Source organism: Mesocricetus auratus, unplaced genomic scaffold, assembly GCF_017639785.1.
Source record: "Mesocricetus auratus isolate SY011 unplaced genomic scaffold, BCM_Maur_2.0 Super-Scaffold_100010, whole genome shotgun sequence".
Lineage (NCBI taxonomy): Eukaryota > Metazoa > Chordata > Mammalia > Rodentia > Cricetidae > Mesocricetus > Mesocricetus auratus.
Genome location: NW_024429194.1, coordinates 9,943,258 through 9,950,803, shown reverse-complemented (window position 1 = coordinate 9,950,803; position 7,546 = coordinate 9,943,258). Strand labels below are relative to the sequence as shown.

At 42.8% G+C, this 7,546-nt stretch overlaps 1 long non-coding RNA gene across 1 annotated transcript; it reads right to left on the bottom strand.

Annotated features, from left to right (window-relative positions):
- Window positions 1–578: 578 nt before the first annotated feature.
- Window positions 579–4,701, bottom strand: LOC121142602. The gene is made up of 2 exons (XR_005879620.1): window positions 3,835–4,701; window positions 579–1,943 (listed from the first exon to the last, which is right to left on the bottom strand). It is a non-coding gene; the product is annotated as an uncharacterized LOC121142602 (long non-coding RNA).
- Between the last annotated feature and the right edge of the window lie 2,845 nt (window positions 4,702–7,546).

Below are 7,546 nucleotides of genomic sequence, written 5' to 3'. Positions count from 1 at the left end.
GTAACGAAATTTCTAATAAGCTTAATAGGATCTCTAGTTTGTTTTTTTTAATCTTTTAACCATGTAACTTCTCAGTCAGCCTTCACTAATTGTAATGTCTACAAATACACGAAATACAAAAAAAAAACCTTTCAAATCTATAAAATAGCAATAAATTTTGGTGTTTTTTTAAACCATTCTCCTGATAGTTTGAATGCATTTTTTGCTGAAAGTATCTAATAACATCATTGCAGTTATCTGCCTCTGATTTCTTTAGCCTTTTGGGAGAGTGAGGGGCTGCCTCCATTTGGATGGTGATTCTTTTCTTGCAAGAAAGAACTGATTGACCAGCAAAATGACTTGAGTGAGCAAGAGAGCTGGCTGCCAATACCGATTACCTCCCCACACACAGGAAGAAGAGATTCTACTTTGGACTCTTCTTCTAACCCTTACACATGTACTGTGTCACAGGCACTGGCAGACATGAGCATGTATACACACAGAGGGACGCACACACGTGAACATACAGATACAGGGACACCACATTGAAATGTAGTGAAAGATTTTAAACCGAAGGAAAAAAATTTATATTATCCCAGTTTTCATCTTTAAAAACATCTATTTATTTAAAAAAACAATAAAGTAAAACCCAGTTTGTTTGTAGAATGGTATGTCATATTTGTCATATAAGATAAATGCATTTATTGTTATAGTTATTTTTGTTGTGATTAAAGGGGCTGGAGAGAAAGCTCCAAAGCTAAGAGGACCCAGATGCAAATCCGAGCACCTACGTGGCAGTTCACGACCACCCGCAATTCCAGTCACAGGGGATCCGATGCCATCTTTGGGCCTCTGTAGTAGGCACTGACTACACATGGTACACAGACACAATCAGAACACTCAGGCACATAAAGTAAAAGCTACATTTCTTTTCAAAAATCCCATTGTCACTAAAGTGTGTCTCCATTTGAGTATGCATATATATCAATATGTAATATTGTTTTTATTTAAGTCATCATAAATATTTCTTTTTAGGAGTCAAGCCAATTGAGTATTTATTCTTCAAAAATTTCACGCATATCCACCCCCTACTCCCTCCCTCCAAGCCACCTTGACTCCAACCCAACACATCTCTTTCCTTTCTAACTCGTCCCCTCCTCTTCTTTTTTCTTTCTTTTATTGTGTAGATTTTTTTTCTTACATAATATATCTTGATCATGGTTTCCCCTCCCTCTACTCCTCTCCACCTCCCCTCCCACTAAAAACCCACTTCCCTTTTGGTCTTTCACTAGAAAACAAATGTGTTTCTAAGAGACAATAAAATATAACTAGATAAAACAAAAACTAAATTTCAGAATTGGACAAAACAAACAATAAAAAGAGCCCAAGAGAAGAAACAACTAAACTGGATGCCATGCTCCATATGCAAAACGAAAAACTGTAGGATAAAAATAAACACACACACACACATAAGATAAAAAATTTTTAAAAGGGGCGGTGGCAGAGCCCTGAAATGACATTGAGAGACAAGGAACCTCCAAAGATGTCATTACTGTTGACATCTACTGCTGGACATGCAGCCTGAGCTTAAGAGTAGTTTTCTTCTTCCTGTGAGACTCTCTTGGAGAAAACTAAATTCTCATTTGCAAGTGACTATCAGTTGGAGATTGCTTCTGGGTTAGGGATGAGGGCATGTGTCCACTTCTCCTTTAAGTTCTAAAGTCTTAGAGGGCCTTGTTTTCTTTGTGTCCTCCGTTCCCTCTGGCTCTTACACTCTTTCTGCCTCTTCCACAGCAAGTTCCTTGAGCCTTGAAGGGAAGGATTTGATGGAGATATCCCTTTTAGGATTGAGTGTTCCAAGGCCTCTCACTGTCTGCATAACGTCTGGCTGTGGCCTCTACTGTTTGTGTTCCCATGTGCTACAGGAGGAAGCTTCTCCGATGATGGCCGAGCAAGGTATTGATCTGTGAGTATAGCAGAATGTCATTAGGAGTCATTTTATTACTACTTTTTTGTTGTTTTTAGTTTTTAGAACATTAGCATCTGGTTTTCTCCTAGGTCCCTGGGATATCTAGTCTCAGGTTCTTGGTCACCCGGTCACCCAAGCAGTGTGGGATATGGGTTCCATCTCATGGAGTGGGCCTCGAGTCAAATCAGGTATTGGTCGGCTACACCCACAAGCTTCATGCCACCACTGCACTAGCAAACCTTTCAGACAGGATACCATTGAAGATCGAAGGTTTTGTGGCTGGGTTGGTGATTACATTTCTCCTTTGGTAACATGCAGAGTAGCAAAGACGCTAACGTGTGAGAGGTGTAGATGGAGGGGATTGGTTGGGGAGGGAGGTGGAGGGGTGGAGGGAGAACTGTGGTTGGAATGTAAAATGAAATTTAAAACAACACAAAATAAAATGGATAAAAAAATAAAATAACAATAATCTTTTAGAAAGACACTAACATGGAAGGATAAATGTTCCACACAGGAACCAGCTCAACTTCTCCATGTTCAATGAATTGTGTAGCTGCTGTCTACAGCAATGAGGCCTTGCTGTGAGTTTATAGAGAGCAACCTACACCCTTGGCAAAAGCCTGGGTTGTTTAGGAATTCCCATTTGACCCCTTTGGCCAACAACTCAGTTATATGTAACCCAATCCATTACTGGAAGCTCTATTTTGTGACTAGAGATAGCCAGCTGTGTCTGAGTTTCCTGTGTTTGTTGTTGTTGTTGTTAGGGGTTGTAGCTTGGTTAACACTGACTTTACACTATTATCCTCATATAAGCAAATACATACCATATTTGTCTTTTGGGGTCTGGGTTACCTCACTCAGTGTGTTGGTTATAGTTTCTATTGCCGTGACAAAACATCATGGCAAAAATAAAAAATAATAATTTGAGGAGGTAAGAGTTTATTTAGCTTACAGATCATAGTCTGCCACTGGAGGAAGTCAGAACAGGAACTCAAACAGGGCAGGAACCTAGAGGCAGGAGCTGATGCAGAGACCATGGAAGGGTGCTGCTTGCTGTCTTACTTCCTGCGGTTTGCTCAACCAGCTTTTTTATTTTTTATTTTTTTTGATTTTTCGAGACAGGGTTTCTCTGTGGCTTTGGAAGCTGTCCTGGAACTCACTTTGTAGACCAGGCTGGCCTCGAACTCACAGAGATCCGCCTGCCTCTGCCTCCCGAGTGCTGGGATTAAAGGCGTGTGCCACCAACGCCCAGCTTTCAACCAGCTTTCTTATAGAACCTAGGACCTCCATCCCAGGGATGGCACCACCCACCATGGACTGTCCCCTCCCCCCATTGTTCACAAATTGAAAAAATGCCCTACAGCTGGATCTCATAGGGGAATTTCCTCAGCTGAGGCTCCTTCCTCTCTGATGAGTCTAGCTGTGTCAAGGTGGTGCACAAAACTAGCCAGTGTAACTGTCCCCTTGTTAACTTGACACACAAACACATCTCTATTAAGCCACAATCCTTCCTTTGTTATCCATCCCCAAAATTTCGCATTAAAATCATAATTTTACAGGTCCCCGTTTCTGCAAAATTGAACACATTAAAATTTCAGTCTCTAAAATATCCGATTCCTTTTAAAAGTTCAAGGCTTTCATCTGTGTGCTCCTCTAAAAATAAACATTAAATTAAATACCTTCTTCAGGAGGGGAAAACCAGGACACTGTCACAGTCTGAACCAAGCAAAACCAAACTCCAAGAGTATAAATAACTCAATGCCCAATTATCTGAGATTCACTCATACTATTCTGAACTCCTCCAAAGGGCTTGGGTCACTTCTTCGGCTCCACCCTCTCTGTCACACACAGCCTGTCTTCCAGGCTCTGCTGGCTCCACTCCATACCTGCTGGTCTTGGAGGTCGTCCCATGCTTCTGACACCTCCAAAACACTGGGGTCCCTTGCTGCAACGGGGCTGCACCTTCACCAACAGCCTCCCATAGGCTCTCCTCATGGTGCCAAGCTCAACTTCTCTGCGTGACACCTTCAGTCCTGGGCCTTCAGCTGCCACTTAGGCTGCACCTTCAAAATGGCTTCTGCTGGTCTCTCTCAATTCCAAGCTTCAGCTGCTCTCCATGACCCCTTCATGCCATCAAAACCAGTGCCACCTGGGAGACTCTCACACATGACCAAGTCTGTCTGCCAGCATGGGGTACAACCATGGCCCCTCAGGAATATAGCTTCTCTGTGCTTTCAGAAAACACTTCCCAGATGATTTCACCTCAATGATGCTGGTCTCTTCTTAATCACTGCTAATTCCTTAGCTCCAGTAGACCAACATCAGTTGTCCCAGTAACAGAAAAAATGTCACTTTGGTAGTTCTGGTATCGTGTTAATCACAGCTGAATCTTCAGCCCCACCCAGCCAGAACCACAGAATATTAATTCAAAATAACAAATGGCCCTGTTACTCTTTAAATTGCCCTTGAAACTTCATCAGGCAGGCATCCATCTTCTGCATAGAAGCTCAGCATTCTCATCTTCCAAACTCCCAAAGAACACCCCAAAAATGCTTTTAACACTCAATGGCTCTTCTAGCCCAAAGTTCCAAAGGCCTTCCACAATCCTCTGTCACAGCAATACCCCATCCTGGTACCAATTTGCCCTAGTTAGGGTTTCTACTGGGAGGAAAGACTTCATTTGTCAAACACTTCCACATTGCTGTTCATCACTGAAGGAAGTCAGGACAAGAACTCAAGTAGGGCAGGAACCTGGAGGCAGGAGCTGATATAGAGGTCATGGAGAGGAGCTGCCTACTGGCTTGCTTCCCCTGGCTTGCTTGGCCTGCTTTCTTTCTTTCTTTTTTATTTAAATTAGAAAACAGCTTGCTTCACTTATCAATCACAGCTCCCTCTCCCTCCCCTCCTCCCCTGGTTCCTACAAACCCTCCCAACCCCCCCACCCTATCCCCACTCGACTCTCCAGGGAGGGTGAGGCCCTTCATGGGGAAATCTCCAAACTCTGTCAAATCATCTCAGGCAGGGCCTAGGCCCTCCCCCATGTGTCCAGGCTGAGAGAGCATCTGTCCTTGTGCAATGGGCTCTCAAAGTCCATTTGGATGCCAGGGATAAATACTGATCTAGTACCCAAGGCCTCTTCACTGACACCCACGTTCGTTCAGGGATTCTGGATCAGTCCCGTGCTGGCCTCTGGGTCATCAGTCTGGGGTCCATGAGCTCCCTCCCCCCTTGTTCAGGTCAGCTGTCTCTGTGGGTTTCACCTGCCTGGTCTTGACCCCTTTGCTCATCACTCCTCCCTCTCTGCAACTGGTTTCCAGGAGTTCAGTTCAGTGTTTAGCTGTGGGTATCTTATAGAACCCAGGAACACCAGCTCAGGAATGGTACCTGGTACCCTCGTTCATTGATCACTAATTGAGAAAATGTCTTAAAAGCTGGATCTCATAGAGTAATTCCATTAGCTGAGGTTCCTTCCTCTCTGGTGACTCTAGCTTGTGTCAAGTTGACACAAAACCAGCCAGGACACTCAAGATGATTTTTTTTAGGTTTTATTTTATTTATTTACCATTTTAATTTATTTACATACTGACCTCAGTTTCCCCTCCCTCCTCTCCTCCCATTCCCTCCCCTGATTCCCCTGTGCCCCTTCTATCCACTCCACCTCTGCCTCTGTTCAGGAAGGGGCAGGCCTCCCATGGGTGTCATTAAAGCCTGACAGGACCAAGCTCCTTTCCCTGCATCAAAACTAGGTCAGTCAACCCACCATGGGGAATAGGTTCCCAAAAAGCCACCTCAAGTGTCAGGGACAGGCCCTGATCTCACTGGTAGGAGCGCCACAGACAGACCAAGCTACAGCTGTCACATACACATGTAGAGGGCCTAGGTTGGTCCCAAGCAGGCTCCCTAGCTATTGGCAGGATGATCTTTTTTCTACTTCCATCCATTCACATGCAAATTTCATTTTTAACAGCTGAGTAATACTCCATTGTATAAATATAGCACGTTTTCTTACCATCCTTCTGCCAAGGGACATCAGGGTTATTTCCAGGTTCTGGCTATTATGGAGAGAGCAGCAATGAACACGGTAGAGCAAGTTTCCTTGTGGCAGATGGAGCATCCTTTGGGTATATGCCCAAGAAGAGTATAGCGAGGTCTTATGATAGACAGAATCCCATCTTCCTGAGGAATTGCCGCGCTGATTTCTATAGTGTAACTGTGACTGTGTAAGCATGCAGCCCCACCAGCAATGGGTGAGCGTTCCTCTTACTGAACTTCTTCACTGGTGTGGACTGTCACTTGTTTTATCACCTTAGCCATTTTGATGGGTGTAAGATGGAATGTCAGAGTAGTTTTGCTTTGCATTTCCCTGACGAATAAGGATGTTGAACATTTTATCAAGTGTTCCTCAGGTATTTGAGCTTCCTCTTTTTATCTTGTGTGTGTGTGTGTGTGTGTGTGTGTGTGTGTGTGTGTGTGATGTTTTTATTTTGTTATCTGGAACAATTTATTCCTCATCTTATGTTCAGTGTGGTTAACATCTTTAGGTTGGAATTTTCCTTCTAGAGGCTTCTTTAGGCCTGGATTGTAGACAGATTGCTTAAGTACTTTTTACCATGGAATATCTCATTTTCTCCATTTATTGTAATTGAAAGTTTTGCTGGGTATAGTAATCTGGGCTGGCATCTGTGGTCTTTTAGCATCTGTAGAACATCTGTTCAGGGCCTTCTGGCTTTTAGAGTCTCCACTGAGAAGTCAGGTGTTATTCTAATAGGTCTGTCTTTATATGTTACTTGGTCCTTTTCCTTTTATCTTTTAACATTCTTTCTTTGTTCTGTATATTTAGTATTTTGATTACTATGTGCAGAGGAGACTTTATTTTCTGGCCCAGCCTGTTTGGTACTCCATATGCTTCTTATACTTTGAAAGGCATCTCCTTCTTTAGGTTAGGGAAATATTTTGTTGAAAATATTTTCTGTGCCTTTTACCTGGGTTTCTTCTCCTTTATCTATTCCTATTATTTTATTATTTGGTCTTTTCATTGTCCCATATTTCCTGAATGTTTTGTGACAGTGGACTTTTAGATTTCACATTTCCTTTAACCGATTTATCCATTTATTCTATGTCTTTTCTGCCTGAGACTCTCCCCTCCATTTCTTGTATTCTGTTGGTGAGACTCACCTCCGAGGCCCCCTGTTCACATTTCTAAGCTTTTCATTTCCTGATTTCCCTCAGTTTGACTTTACTTTATCAATTCTATTTCTGCTTTCAAGTCTTGAACTGTTTTATTCATTTCCTCCCCCTGTTTCCTTGTGTTTTCATAGATTTCTTTAAGGGATTTATTCATTTCCTCCTTAAAGACCTCTATCCTATTCACAAAGGCTATTTTAAGGTCCTTTTCTTGTGCTCCAGCTGTGATGCAATACTCAGGGCTCACTGTGATAGGGTTGCTGGACTCCAGTGAAGACACACTGTTGTGCCTGTTATTGATTGTGTTTTTATGCTGGTTTCTAGGCATCTGGGATTGAAAAGATTGTAATTCTAGGTACTGATGTCTAGTCTTGCATTTATTGGGTAGGTGTTTTGTTCCTTGCTTCCTGTTGC